Source organism: Xyrauchen texanus, chromosome 30 (assembly GCF_025860055.1).
Source record: "Xyrauchen texanus isolate HMW12.3.18 chromosome 30, RBS_HiC_50CHRs, whole genome shotgun sequence".
Lineage (NCBI taxonomy): Eukaryota > Metazoa > Chordata > Actinopteri > Cypriniformes > Catostomidae > Xyrauchen > Xyrauchen texanus.
The window spans coordinates 5,739,993-5,755,531 of record NC_068305.1 but is presented as its reverse complement, the minus strand read 5'-3'; the positions used below and the strand labels follow the sequence as shown (position 1 = coordinate 5,755,531).

The 15,539-nt window shown below is 43.4% G+C and overlaps 1 protein-coding gene across 2 annotated transcripts in view; it reads left to right on the top strand.

Moving 5' to 3' along the window:
* LOC127624007 (E3 ubiquitin-protein ligase TRIM9) overlaps positions 1 to 15,539 on the top strand; it is a 167,196-nt gene that overhangs the window by 1,312 nt on the left and 150,345 nt on the right. The window lies entirely within an intron of this gene.

Sequence of the window (15,539 nt, the reverse complement as noted above, 5' to 3'; positions counted from 1 at the left end):
ATTCTACCCTCCCTCTGGCCATCTTTTTTCTTCATGTGCTGTAATAGATTCAGATGGAGCTAACAGAATTTAACGCATATTATAGGAAGCTGATTGATAAATTAAATTAGATCACCACCCAAAGCTACATCATTTTGTAGGTCAACTACTGAAATCGTCTCTCATCAACCTGTGAAGCTGGCTTTTACTGAACTTATTGAGAGGATGTTAGACAATGTGACAATAACATCTCAACATCTTGTTAGATCAGTATGAGCACTATTGTAGTTAATGCAATACATTTTCTTCTGTCTGTTTGAAAAATATTTCATAAGTGTATGAGAGACAATTTCATAAGTGTATATGAAAAGACGTGAAGTAATGATTGAAATACACTTTCAGCTACAAATGTGTAAATGTAGTTTAGATAATGTAAGCCAACAGAATCAGTTTTATGAATATCATAAATATCATTCACTAGCATGGTGCCGCGGCATGCACAATGTGAAAGTTACCACCGCCTGCCGCCAAACCTTCAAACCCTGGACAGACCTCTGCTTTTTACGGGCAGGGGTACCCTTGCAGCAGGTGTCCCGATGCGTTCTGGTCACATACTCCTTTGGAGTCAGCAGCGACTCAAGTCACTACGCGCCACTCACATCCCCGGCAACCTCAATGTGATAGCGGACGCGCTGTCAAGACAAAGCTTGCCCGGCGGAGAGTGGAGGCTCCACCCCCAGTTGGTCCAGCTGATCTGGGACCGGTTCGGCAAGGCCCAAGTAGACCTGTTTGCCTCCCAAGAAACCTCCCACTGCCCGCTCTGGTATGCCCGGACAGAGGCTCCCCTCGAGGCAGATGCCTTGATACACAGCTGGCTCGCGGGGCTGCGCAAGTACGCATTTCCCCCAGTGAGCCTTCTTGCACAGGTGCTATGCAAGGTCAGGAAGGACGAAGAGCAAGTCATTCTGGTGGCCCCCTACTGGCCCACCCAGACTTGGTTCTCGGACCTCACACTCCTCGCGACAGCCCCTCCCTGGCGAATTCCCCTGAGGAAGGACCTTCTTTCTCAGGGACGGGGCACGCTCTGGCACCCGCACCCAGACCTCTGGAACCTCCACGTCTGGCCCCTGGACGGGATGCGGAAGATCTAGCCGGCCTACCACCGACCGTCATATCAACCAAGCCAGAGCCCCCTCGACCAGGCATCTTTACGCCCTAAAGTGGCGTCTGTTCGCAAACTGGTGTTCTTCCCGAGCTGAAGACCCACAGAAGTGCACAGTTAGGTCAGTGCTCGTGTTTCTACAGGAGAGGCTGGAGAGGAGGCTGTCCCTCTCCACCCTCAAGGTGTATGTCACTCAGCCCCTTCGTTGCTGTGTCCTGTACGTGCTTTGCGTATCTATCTGGACTGCACGCAGAGCACTAGACGCTCTGAGCAGCTCTTTGTCTGCTTCGGGGGACAGCGGAAAGGGAACGCTGTCTCCAAACAGAGGCTTGCCCACTGGGTTGTTGACGCCATTTCATTGGCTTATCACACCCAGGCCGTGCCCCCCCGCGGGTCCGAGCTCACTCCACCAGGGTTTTTGCGTCCTCATGGGCACTGCCCAGGGGCACCTCTCTAGCAGACATCTTCAGAGCAGAAGGGTGGGCAACACCTAACACTTTCTGGAGGTTTTACAATCTCCGAGTTGAGTCAGTATCGTCCCGTGTTTTCTCAGGTCCGAGCCCGTAGAACTCGGTAACACGCTGACGATCTGGCCAGGTGAATCGCTTGTGCCTAGAGCCTTTTCCCTCAGCCGAGGTAAAATAGTGCGCCTCCGTTCCCAGGAGACCCCATCTTCGGGTCGCTGGTTGACTCCTCCCTAGCCCTTTTGGATCCGCAGTTCAGCGGAGGAACTCGCCGACCCAAGCCACTACAGGTACCCAAACTACCCTGTACTGGAATAGGTGCTCCACAGGTAAGGCCTCCTGCTCGGACTCCCCTTGTGTAATTCCGCGGTACTGTCCCCCTCACGAGCGGACCCCCGTGTCTCCCTTAGGCAGTTACAGCTGCCTCGGTCGCTGTGCTGTATGCTTCCCCCCTCTACGAGGCTGGATCTACCACCGCACCAACTTTTCCACATAGGTCCTAACAGGCCATGTGATGTATTTGCCACTCCTTTGCCTCCCCTGCAGGGTAGGTGTGGCCTCCGCAGGGTCTTCTCCCCCTGAAAGAAGGGCTAAGACCCCCTTCCCTCAATGCGTGTAAGGGCCCCGGCCGTAGTTGCTCTATGCAAGAAACATAGAGAGAAAAGAGGCCCAGCCAGGCTGGCCTGTTCTCAGGTTGGCGGCCATCACCTTGTTCCCCCCTCCAGGGTAACCAGAAGGACTCTGATGGCTTTAATGGGGCATTGGGGAAGGGTACGTGCAGTCTGATACAGTTGGTCGCCTTTGCATGTAGGAATACCTGCTCGCTCCTGTATCAGCAGTTCACGTACACGGCTCAGCGCATGGCATGTTTATAAGTGGACCCCTAGTGTCGCTTCTCTGACACAACGTGGAGAGAGCGACAGAAGGGGAACGTCTAGGTTATGTATGTAACCTCCGTTCCCCGATGGAGGGAACGAGACGTTGTGTCTTCCCCGCCACATCGCTGAGCCGAGCCACTGTTGTGGCCGGACCATTTCCGGCTCCTCAGAAAAATTCTGAATGAACTCCTGTATTTGCGCCACTTAAATACCCGTATGTCCGGGGGCGGGATATGCAAATACCTGCTGCCAGCTTCTCTTTGGCCTTTTTTCATAGATCAGAGGTGGATATCGGCACTCAAGAGAGACCCCTAGTGTCGCTTCTCTGACACAACGTCTCGTTCCCTCCATCGGGGAACGGAGGTTACATACGTAACCTAGACGTTACTAATATTTATATAAATACCTTAATTTCACTAGTGTTTGTAAGAGGATTTTTAACATGGTTAAAAAGCTTATGGCCTACACGGCTCCTCATACCTTTAGACTCAAAGTTATTCAGAATTTTTATAGCGTCCAGACACGACATGCAGGACTGCCATCTCCTCCCACACATATTCATAAATACAGTACACACACATTTATAACATGCAAGAATGCCTTCGCCTCACACTCATACACTCATACACACACAAACACACTAGTAGGCAGAATGTAGGTTAGATGTATCTGACTGAAATATGAAGTACCAATCTCCTCCATATGCCTTCACTATGTGTGTGTGTGTATGTGCGTACGTGCGTGGAAAAGGAGCCTTTTCACGCTTTTTCCTGCCAGCTGTCTGGGACCAGGGCAACAGCTCAGTAAACACAGGGCAGTAAATAAAATGATTTTAAGAGATTTGTTCGATTTCATTGAGCTGAATTCTCAAACAGCTTTTTAGTTAGGAAAATGTGGTCTAGCAAATATCTGAAGTAAAAATCAGAAATTACTGTACAATTAGCTTTAAAAAATGGAGCCCATTTTAGGGCCATTAAGAATTATTTACATTGTGACATTTTCATGTCAATTAATTGTGACAAATTTCATGCCACATTCAGCAAAATAACATCCAATTCTATAGTTCTGTATTAGATGGTGTTAAGTATTTATAAATCATTGCTTAAGTGTCATTAAAATATTGTCTTTAATCTTAATGGTCCATGGGCTTCATTTTGTTCATGCGAAGTATAATTTCTTCACTCAATCAGTGTTGATTTCAAGGAGCTGGGGAGGATAAAGTCTGTCTTTTCTTAAAGTTTGAGGATTGTTGGTGGTTGTTTTTCCCAGTTGTGTGGAAAAATTAAAAATTGGCTTAAGATTCATGCATAACCATGGCAACTGGCTAGATCTGTACTTAGGTGTTAAACAGGATGGATACAATTTTTAGGAGGCTGTCTCTCTGTCTTTTTCATTAATAGATCAGTATTAAATACTGCAGACTGACCAACTTTCACTTGGTTGTACAAATGGCGAGGAAGTTGAATAAATGTTTATATTGAGCTGCCATTGTAGCCACTAATGCTGACTTTTTTCTTTTTTTTTTACAAATCCAATTGTTTTCTTTATTTAATATTTTAAATCTCTTTAGGAAATGTGGCAGCTTGTTTTTATGAATTATTTGATGAAAGTATGGCTTGTATTAACAAGGTTTTTGTATCCATGGGGATACAAACATTTGAGAGGCTGGGGAAAGGAGAACTGAGCGAGTGGGAAATTTCTGTTAAAATTATTGAAAAGAGGGACCCTGCAAATACAGAGGTCATGTGACATTGTTTAAAAATTCTAGTATCAACTAACAATCTTTATCTAAATGCAACATGGTAGCATGTCATGAGAAAACCACTGACTTCAAGGTAAAAGTTTAGCTTGGTTTTGGAAGTTTTTCCCTATTTTTTCCATAGGGATTTTATATAATCCTTCATAAAAGAGTTCTAAACCATGAACCAAACCAACCAGCTTCGAGGTGAATCACAGCATTATAAACTTTGATTTGAAGCTAAATAAATAAATAAAAATAAAGGTGAAATAAAAACAAAAAGATGAAGGTACAAGACTGTGTACTTAACATATTTAACGAGGGATTGAACTACAATCCCAGGTTGGGGAGTAACAGAATACATGTAATGGGATTACGTATTTAAAATACAAAATATAAGTAAATAATTGGTAATTAGAATACAGTTACTGTACATTCAAAAAGTATTTTGATTACTGAAGTGATTACTATTGTCATTTGTTTCATTTAATATTTAGTCCTTTCAGATGGAAAACATATATACATATAAATGATGCGATCCAAAGTGCATTTGAACAGGGGTGAAACACTTTCTTATGATTTGTTACATTCATACGAGCAGACAGAAGTAAGTTTGAAGTTTGGAGCAGAAGAAATAGAAATAAACCTTGTGTAAATTGTCAGCTTTACGATAAGCTAAATGCTATTTCTAGCCATTTTACATGCACATGTTACCAGGCACGATCATATAAGTTTATCAAGAAAATACTCATTGGATCATAATTTCTTTTTTCTAGTAAAATTTTTGATATTAGGGCAAAACTCATATTCATGATAATAATTTTTGTATTGTCTTCCTGTAAAAATATCTAAAAATCCTTAAAACATGATCAATTTGATTTATCTTGTTTTAGAAACAACACTGCATAAAATATTTAGGTTTTTCAGATAATGTATTTTTAACATGTGTATTCTGCCTTACAGTACTGGCTTTACAGTACAGTTTTTATTGTCAAAACAAGTGAAAAAATTGACCAGTGCTGAAGAAGTAATCCAAAGTAAATAGAATACGTTACTGACCTTGAATAATCTAATGGAATACGTTACAAATTACAGTGTGTATTCTGTAATCTGTAGTGGAATACGTTTAAAAAGTAACCCTCCCAACCCTGCCCATGAAGCACTGCAGATGATGTAATCAAATAAAAAATTATGGAAATATTTAAATTATTGATTTTAAATTGTTGATTATAAGTATAGAAACAATATATTTAAATGTATTACAGTATGTACAACTTCGTTGTGTCATTAGAAGTGCATAATGGGTGTGGGCGGTCGCTGCTGGGCTCTTTTGCAGTGGTTTGTTGCTGCGATTCTCTGATTGGTTAAGCTATTTCTTCAGGATGCATAGTGCCTTCAAAAGAAGAAAAAAACACGATTAACAACTGCAGTGCTAACTACAGGTCTGTCTTTAAAAGTTCAGAAATTACTGTTAAAAATATATCACCGTATGGAATAAATTAATGGTCATTTTACTGTTGTTCTCTATATACAGCTATGTGGAGCAGGAATTTGGACCAATGCGATTTTATCATGGGGTTTTAAACTAGCATAATCAGCTTCATCAGAAAGACCATGCTGATCAACCAGCTATGTTTTACTGGAGAAAAGCATGGCAATGCTGGTCCACCTATTAGACCATCACTAATCCAGCTCTAGCCAGCATAAACCAACCTAGAGACCAGCATGGAAACTGTGTGTTGGTAAATCTGGTATTTTTAGCGGGGTCTTTAGAGCATTGTGTCTGTATAGAACACTAGCTACTCTTCCACCATCGGGCCGAACAGTTCTTGTTGCAAAACCATACCGATCTGGGCCAGTTGGCATGGTAAAATTTTCTTTTTCCACTGTGGTGCAGTGAAATCAGGAGAATATACATAACAGATTAATCTTTTGGTGATGGCGTAAGAGTTAAACATTGGAGTGAGTGCGCTATGGAGAATGATCGCAAGGCGAGAGGTTTTCCATCATTTGCTGAGGGGTTGTGCATGCCACCAGACACGAACATACAGAAAGGTAAAAGTTCCCAGACTAGCTAAAAAGGATAATTATTGCCAAAATATCATATAAGTATTATACTGTATGAAAATAGTATATGAGAATATATTTATATATTTTGTGTTTTAAAGTGCTAGTAATCTAATTCCCTGATGAAAAAGGCATGTAGAAAAATACATGTATGCTACAATACTTGTCACGTCATTCTTGTTTTCCCCCAAGGACTCTTATTTTGAAGTTTTGAATAGACTGTGAATAGACTTGAATAGTTTTGTATCTTCCTCTGTTATGTCTGTCTTCCTGTCCATTTCCCTAATTGTATCCCAGGTGTTCCTCGTCTTCTTGTTAACCCATGCATATATATACCCTCTTGTTCTTTGTTCCTGTGTCGGTTTAGTTTGTATGTGGAGCGTTATTAGCCAGGATACTGCTGTAGAGTTTGTGTTACTTTCTTTTTTATATGTTTACATTCATCGTTGTATCCTCTTCTTTTGTTCTCAATTAAAGTTCTGCATTTGGGGAGTCATGTGGCGAGCTCTGCGCACTTTGCGTGTACACAATTTCGAGACAGTTATGTGGATGAATCTACATGTTTTTTGTCACAAGAGGAGGAAAGATTTTAGACCAAGTCTACACAAATATAGCTGATGCATACAAAGCTGCTCCCCTCCCCCATCTAGGACACTCAGATCACCTCTCTTTGTTTCTACTGCCCAAGTATTTAGCACTCATCAAACATGTGAAACCAACAGTAAGGATTGTCAAAGTGTGGCCAGAGGGAGCTGACTCGGCACTTCAGCAGCGTTTTGGAAACACTGACTGGGGAGTGTTCGCAACTCCCCTGACTCCCACATGGACATTGATTCATATTCCTCCTCCGTTCTGAACTGTATCAACTCAAACGTCAACAGTGTCACCACCCTCAAACGGATTACCACTTTCCCTAATCAGAAGCCACGGATGAACAGTGAGGTCAGACTCCTGCTGAAAACACGAGACATTGCATTCAGATCAGGTGATGCTCAAGCCTATAGCTCATCCAGGGCTAACCTGAATATGGGCATCAAAAAGGCCAAGCACAACCACAAGCTAAGGATTGAGGAACACTTCAAGAACAACTCTGACCCCCGACGCACGTGGCAAGGCATCCAGGCCATCACAGACTACAAAGCTAATAACTCCACCCCCCCGTCACCAACACCTCCTTGCCTGATGAGCTGAACTGCTTCTATGGCCCCTTCGATAGGGACAACAAGGAAGTGGCCATCAAGGCTGTGGTCTCTGCAGTTCACCAGCCCCTCACACTCTCCACCACCGATGTGTGTGTGGCACTGAGCAGGATTAATGCACGCAAGGCTGCTGGTCATGATGGTATCCCCGGACGCATACTCGGGGCCTGTGCTGGGCAGCTGACTGAGGTTTGGACTGACATATTTAATCTGTCACTAGCCCAAGCAGCTGTCCCCGTGTGCTTTAAAACCACCTCCATTGTGCCGGTGACAAAACACTCCAATGCAACAAGCCTTTAATGACTACCGTTCAGTTGCACTCACCCCCATCATTATGAAGTGCTTCGAGAGGCTGGTCCTGGCCCATCTCAAGACCTGCTTACCACCCTCACTGGACCCCTTCCAATTTGCCTACCGTCAGAACAGGAGCATGGAGGATGTCATCTCTACGGCACTTCACTCTGCCCTGTCCCACCTTGACAGTAGAAACACCTATGTGAGAATGCTGTTCATTGACTTTAGTTCAGCATTCCACACCATCATCCCCTCTAAACTGTTCACCAAACTCAGTGAACTGGGCATCATTTCCTCCCTCTGTAACTGGATTCTGGACTTCCTAACCAACAGACCTCAGTCTGTTAGGTTAGATAATCACACCTCCTCAACCATCACCCTGGACACCGGCGTACCACAGGGATGTGTGCTGAGCCCTCTCCTTTACTCCCTCTTCACCTACGACTGCACACCTGTACATGGCTCTAACACCATTGTCAAGTTTGCAGACAACACTACGTGATTGGTCTCATCAGGAACAATGATGAGACGGCCTACAGGGAGGAGGTCCAGCACCTATCATCGTGGTGCACTGACAACAACCTGGCTCTCAACACTAAGAAGACCAAAGAGCTCATTGTGGACTTCAGGAAGTCTAAAGCTGGCACACACACACCCATTCTCATCAACGGGACTGAGGTGGAGCGTGTCACCAGCTTCAAGTTTCTGGGCGTCCACATCTCTGAGGACCTCTCTTGGACCCTCAACACCTCTATCCTGATCAAGAAGGCTCACCAGCATCTCTTCTTTCTGAGGAGACTCAAGAAGGTCCACCTGTCTCCTCAGATCCTGGTGAACTTCTACCGCTGCACCATCGAGAGCATCCTCACCAACTGTGTCACAATTTGGTATAGCAACTGCTCTGCCGATAACCGGAAAGCACTGCAGAGAGTGGTGAAAACTGCCCAACGCATCACCGGTTCCTCACTCCCCTACCCATCCAGGGCAAACGATGCTTGCGTAAGGCGCGCAAGCATCATCAAAGACTGTTCCCACCCCAACCACAGACTGTTCATCCCACTCCCCTCCAGGACGCGTTTCAGGTCCCTCCACACCCGAACCAGCAGGTTCAGAGGAAGCTTCTTTCCTGCGGCTGTCACCCTACTGAAATCTAGCTCTGCATCCCGGTGACAACTGACAAATGTACATACTGTAATTACACCTATACATAGCCATATTCTACTGCTCTTCATACTATTCATCCTGCACATACACTTATTCTTACTGCTCTTATAATGTTACCACACTGCACATAGCTGTACATATCTGTCTATATGGTTCATACAGAATATCCATATTTACTCTGTTTTTCCTATTATATATTCTGCTAATACACTGCATATATCTACATTATTCTACATCTTTTAATGTCACTGCTACTACATTGCACATATCTGTGCATGTTGTTTATACACTGTTCATGTTACATAGCCATATTTATTCTGCTCTTATAACACTGCAATATTTTTCTTGTCCTGCCTTTGCACCACCTGTCTACACTTGAATATCACATTGCACCTTTCTGGTTTTTTGCACTTCTGGTAGGATGCAAACTGCATTTCGTTGTCTTTGTACTTGTACTCTGCACAATGACAATAAAGTTGAATCTAAATAAAAAAAATTGTAGACTTTTGAACCCATTTGGTAGTGTCAGGACCCTGTCTCGAACCCGGGTGTCCGATGTGAGAAAGTCACTTAGCAAACTGAGCCACTAGTGGTCGGCAGAACCCAGAAGATGAGGCAGACACAGCAGTACTAGAAACGTTGTTTTAATAATGTAAAAGTAAAGATCTTCAGGCAAAAAATATAAATCCACAACGTCAAAAGTCATTCCAAGAAAAAAAAGGTATCCACCAAGTCACAAGGTAAGAAGATACAGCAGAAAAAAGGCCTCAAAAGATAATACAACAAATAATTGAGTACCAAAACATAGTACCACAAGAGAATCCAACTGCAGCCACAAATGTTCACAGTTTCACTGAGGCTGGGTGCTAACATTCAAACACAGGGCAAAGAACTAAGGAAAACTAACGGTTTAAATACATACAAGGGAGTGGAGGCACAGGTGAAAATAATAACTGGATCAGACAAAAGGCATAATGGGGGCCTCTAGTGGCCAAAACCGGAAAAACCCCCAGCCGAATGCTGACAGGTAGGGACTACCATTTTTTTCATCAGTCCATAGGAAAAGATTCTTATTCTAGAATAGATTTTTTTATATCTAAGTCCCTCTTTTCATTTGTTGTTGATTGCTGAATTGGAAACATCTTAGTCTCAGATCATGACCCGATGAGCTTAAAGGTGTTACCACATACAGAGAAAAAGGAAATCATATAGTTGGCGCTTTAATGTATCCCTTTTGCAAAATCCTGAATTTCAACAAATGTTAAAGGCTGAAATCAATGTTTATATGGAGACCAACTGGTTCTGAGTATCTTCTGTGGGCATGGCTTGGAAGGCACGTAAGGCAGTTCTTAGGGGCCGAATCATACAGTATGCCTCATTCATTAAAAAAAAAACAAAAGCACGAGAACTTGTGGAGTTGGAAGGGAATATTAAAAATGCTGAGGCAGAGCTGAAGCACCGAATGTTGTCTGATGGCCTCAATTGAAATACAGATATAAGACTATTTTGTCAAGGAACGGTGGGAAGGTGGAGTTTTGGCTATTCAGGGCAAGACAGTGATACTTTGAGTCGGGTGACAAAGTAGGGAAGCTTTTGGCAAGATACATAAAGCAGAGAGAGTCTTTTTTTTACCATTCCCTGATTGAAATCTACTGGTGGTGAAATATTTACCCCGGCCATTGATATTAATAATACTTTTAAAGAATTGTATCTTGATCTCTATAGTTTCATGTCTTTGTTTACTGATGAGGATATAAGAAACTTTGTGGAACCATTAGAACTTCCTAAACTGAGGACTGCGCAAAAAAATTCTCTTGATTCCAAGATAAACTTGGAGGAGCTTGGCAAGGTAATTAAGGCCTTGCCTTCAGGTAAGGTTCTGGGGCCAGATGGCTTTGCAGCTGATTCTTTAGATCTTATGCTATAGAACTGGCTCCACTTTTTTTAGAAGTTTATACAGAATCATTAAAGAATGGGAAGCTTCCGCCAACCATGACACAAGCCCGGATCAGTCTTATTCTTAAAAAGGACAAAGATCCAAGCGAGTGTTAGAGTTAACCTCCAGTTTCCCTGATCCAGCTAGATGCAAAAATATTGGAAAAGATTCTGGCTAACTGATTAAGTAAAGTTATGACATCTCTTATACATATACACTCACCTAAAGGATTATTCGGAACACCATACTAATACTGTGTTTGACCCCCTTTCGCCTTCAGAACTGCCTTAATTCTACGTGGCATTGATTCAACAAGGTGCTGAAAGAATTCTTTAGAAATGTTGGCCCATATTGATAGGATAGCATCTTGCAGTTGATGGAGATTTGTGGGATGCACATCCAGGGCACGAAGCTCCCGTTGTGGGGGCCATTTTAGTACAGTGAACTCATTGTCATGTTCAAGAAACCAATTTGAAATGATTCGAGCTTTGTGACATGGTGCATTATCCTGCTGGAAGTAGCCATCAGAGGATGGGTACATGGTGGCCATAAAGGGATGGACATGGTCAGAAACAATGCTCAGGTAGGCCGTGGCATTTAAACGATGCCCAATTGGCACTAAGGGGCCTAAAGTGTGCCAAGAAAACATCCCCCACACCATTACACCACCACCACCAGCCTGCACAGTGGTAACAAGGCATGATGGATCCATGTTCTCATTCTGTTTACGCCAAATTCTGACTCTACCATCTGAATGTCTCAACAGAAATCGAGACTCATCAGACCAGGCAACATTTTTCCAGTCTTCAACTGTCCAATTTTGGTGAGCTCTTGCAAATTGTAGCCTCTTTTTCCTATTTGTAGTGGAGATGAGTGGTACCCGGTGGGGTCTTCTGCTGTTGTAGCCCATCCGCCTCAAGGTTGTGCGTGTTATGGCTTCACAAATGCTTTGCTGCATACCTCGGTTGTAACGAGTGGTTATTTCAGGCAAAGTTGCTCTTCTATCAGCTTGAATCAATCGGCCCATTCTCCTCTGACCTCTAGCATCAACAAGGCATTTTCGCCCACAGGACTGCCGCATACTGGATGTTTTTCCCTTTTCACACCATTCTTTGTAAACCCTAGAAATGGTTGTGCGTGAAAATCCCAGTAACTGTGCAGATTGTGAAATACTCAGACCGGCCCGTCTGGCACCAACAACCATGCCACGCTCAAAATTGCTTAAATCACCTTTCTTTCCCATTCTGACATTCAGTTTGGAGTTCAGGAGATTGTCTTGACCAGGACCACACCCATAAATGCATTGAAGCAACTGCCATGTGATTGGTTGATTAGATAATTGCATTAATGAGAAATTGAACAGGTGTTCATAATAATCCTTTAGGTGAGTGTAGATCAGGTGGGGTTTATTCGGGGCAGCAGCTCTTCTGATAACATTTGGTGTTTCATCAATATCATGTGGTCAGTGGCGAATGATCAGACTCGCTGCCATCTCACTTGACGCCGAAAAGGCATTTCATATTGTAGCGTGGCCACATAAGGGGATGTTTTATATATAAGGTTTATGGCATTAAACTAATTATTGTTGTCATTATTGCCTATTAAGTATATTGCTTTCCCCTGTTATCTGTCATTCCCTCAGCTGTTGTGTGTTCATCCCCATCTCTGTTCACGCGAGATCTTCGCGTGGTTTTGTGTTACGTGTTTTCCTGCCACGTAAACAGGAAGTATCTTTCACTTTCTATTTAAGGAACCGCTATGCCGGTTTTCAGACGCTCATTTGCGAGTACGCTTACACAAAACTTAATTCATTCATTGGATTACACTGGTGACTGACCTGGAAGCGCTGAGACGCCGTTCCTCTCGTGGAGTATATTCGTTTGGCTCGCAGCCTGGATTACTTTTATCAGAGGACATTGGCCATTCATCATTACTTCATCACTTGATCGTGCTCACGGACTATCAAAAAACCCGGTGAGGCTGATCTGAACACTGTAAATAACTCTGGGCACTCTGGATTTCACTTTTACATGTATATACACCTTGTTTGTTATTGTTGTAAATATTATTGGTTTGTAAATACACTTGAGTTTATTGGTTGTTTCATCAGTGTTGAGTAATATTTTTTTACTCTACTCCATTACCTTACAATAGAAACGGTACTGTTGTTCCCAAAATAGTGTAAACTCCACTTAAAGATTTTGGGGAGTGTTACATAGTGGTGGCCCGTACAGGGACTACGTGCTGTTTCTTTTTGGTTATAGTGTTTTTTTTTTTGTGTGTGTCCATAAATATGGAGGAAGAGACACAGGTAAATGGAGCAGTAATTAAGGTACATACTGAGACTGATGTGCATGAGTTAAGGTGTAGCTCTGATGAAACTGAGGATGCTGATTTCACTGCGGGCCCGTTTGTTACCAGACGTAACCCGACAGATGAAATAGCATCTATACTAAGTTCTTTATATAATTCTGATGAAGATGCTGATGATGATGATGAAAGAGAAGTAGTGAATATAAATGTTGTACAGACAATGCAAATGGAGATTGATAAACTTAAGGTGGATTTATTGGCTCTTAATGCAAAAATACAACATAATGAACAGGAATTAAAACAGTCTGTAGATAGTTCCTTTAATAGGGAAACTAGTTTCCGGGAGGCAGTGGACGCTGGCTTAGCAGACTTAGAAGATAATTTCCAGAGGTCAGTAGATAAGTTGGAGAGAGCGGTGGTTGATTGTTTCCTGCGGAGAGATGCTAGATGGGAAAATCAAATGAAAAAAATAAGATTCACCAGTACCCCATCTCGATCTCAAATACAGACTTTTTACCCTGCCTCTTCCCTATCTACAGTCACTAACTTGAAAACTCCTGTACCAGCAACACGACTTAAAGTCCCCCCTGTAAACAGAGACAACGCTACCTATGATGTCACTGCTGGAGCATGAATATCTAACCTGGCTCACCCTTCATGTATGCCCAATATGTCATCTTTCTGTGGGAAACCCCCTATCCATCTGGAATTTCCTTCCTTCGGTGAGTCTAGTGAGACATCCGACGTACTCCATTTCGTCGAACAGGTCGAAAATTATCTGGCCATTAGACCCCTGCCTAGTGTGGAACTCGTTGGCACCCTGAGTACCGTGCTCAAAGGACCCGCTTTAAGCTGGTGGAAGGCAGAAAAGAACAAGGTAACAGATTGGCAATCCTTCAAAGATGCTTTCATGTCTGCTTTTCTTCCAGAGGATTACCTCACTGAAGTGGAAGACAAGTTGAGGTCACTGGTGCAACAACCCAATCAGCGTTTGAGAGATTTCGCCTATGATTACCGAGCCCTCTGCCTCAAATGGAAGCCGGCCATCACAGAAGAGGAGATGGTGAGCCGTATTCTTAATAACATCAACCCAAGGGTTGCGGGCTGTCTGAGAGGTACGGTGAAATCAGTGGAACAGCTGGTGAAGGTGGGATCTATGGTGGAGAAGGACTGGATGGGAGCAAAAGATTACTGGCAGAAAGTGGGAAAATTGAACAGCAAAGAAACAACAAATAAAAGACCACCTGAACGCCATACCTCTAAAAATCTAGCAGGAGTATCCATTGCTCAACTCCACCCAGTGACATCCCTTCTAGTGGTGCCAATAACTTTAAAAGGACAAGAGGTGAAGGCGGTGCTGGATACAGGGAGCACATACACCCTTATTCAGGAAAGCCTGTGGAGACAGTTAGGAGGGGAAACGAAACCTGACCCTCCAGGCCCTCTTCAACGGTTCATTATGGCTGATGGAAAAATGCACTAGGCGATCAACAGGAAGACAGTCTGTTATGAGTGGCATGACAAGATATGCAGGTTGGACACCTATGTTATGAAGGATGCTCACCTGGCCTTTCCCCTTATAGCTGGTCTGGACTTCCTGAGAGCCGCTGAAGCCATAGTGGACGTGGGACACTGGAGATATGGTCTAAAAAATGGGCAAAGGATATATTTATTATCCATTTCTAACTGCCCATCTTAATCCTGTATTGTCTTCACATCTGATGGGAGAAAACCTAGGCATGACCGCTGCGGTGAGTCTATATTATGCCTTACCTCCTACTTCATCCATTCCTTACTTACACACACAAGTTGTTCCCAGATGGGACTCCGACAATCAGGAAGAATTGAAAAAGCTGATGGATAATTGGCCTCGTACCACCTCTCAAGTCTTGGGAAAAACATCTGTGGAACAGCACAAAATTACACTGTCTGACGAAATGCCCATGAGATCCAGAGCTTATAGAGTCTCCCCTTTTAAGAAGAAGATGATTGATGAGCAAGTGCAACAAATGCTACGAGACCATATCATCGAGCCTTCTTTCTCTCCCTGGTCATCACCTGTAGTCCTGGTCCCCAAACCCGATGGTTCCTACAGGTTCTGTGTGGACTATAGGAAGCTTAATAGTAAGACCATACCTGATGCTTATCCAATGCCTATAATCCACGACATCTTAGAATCCATGGAAGGCGCCTCCTGGTTCAGCACATTGGATTTGCAGTCAGGGTACTGGCAGGTTGAAATGGAGGAAGGTAGCAAAGCCAAAACAGCCTTCATCATCTCCCAAGGTCTATTCCAGTTCCGCTCCATGCCATATGGATTACGGAATGCCGCTGCCACCTTCCAG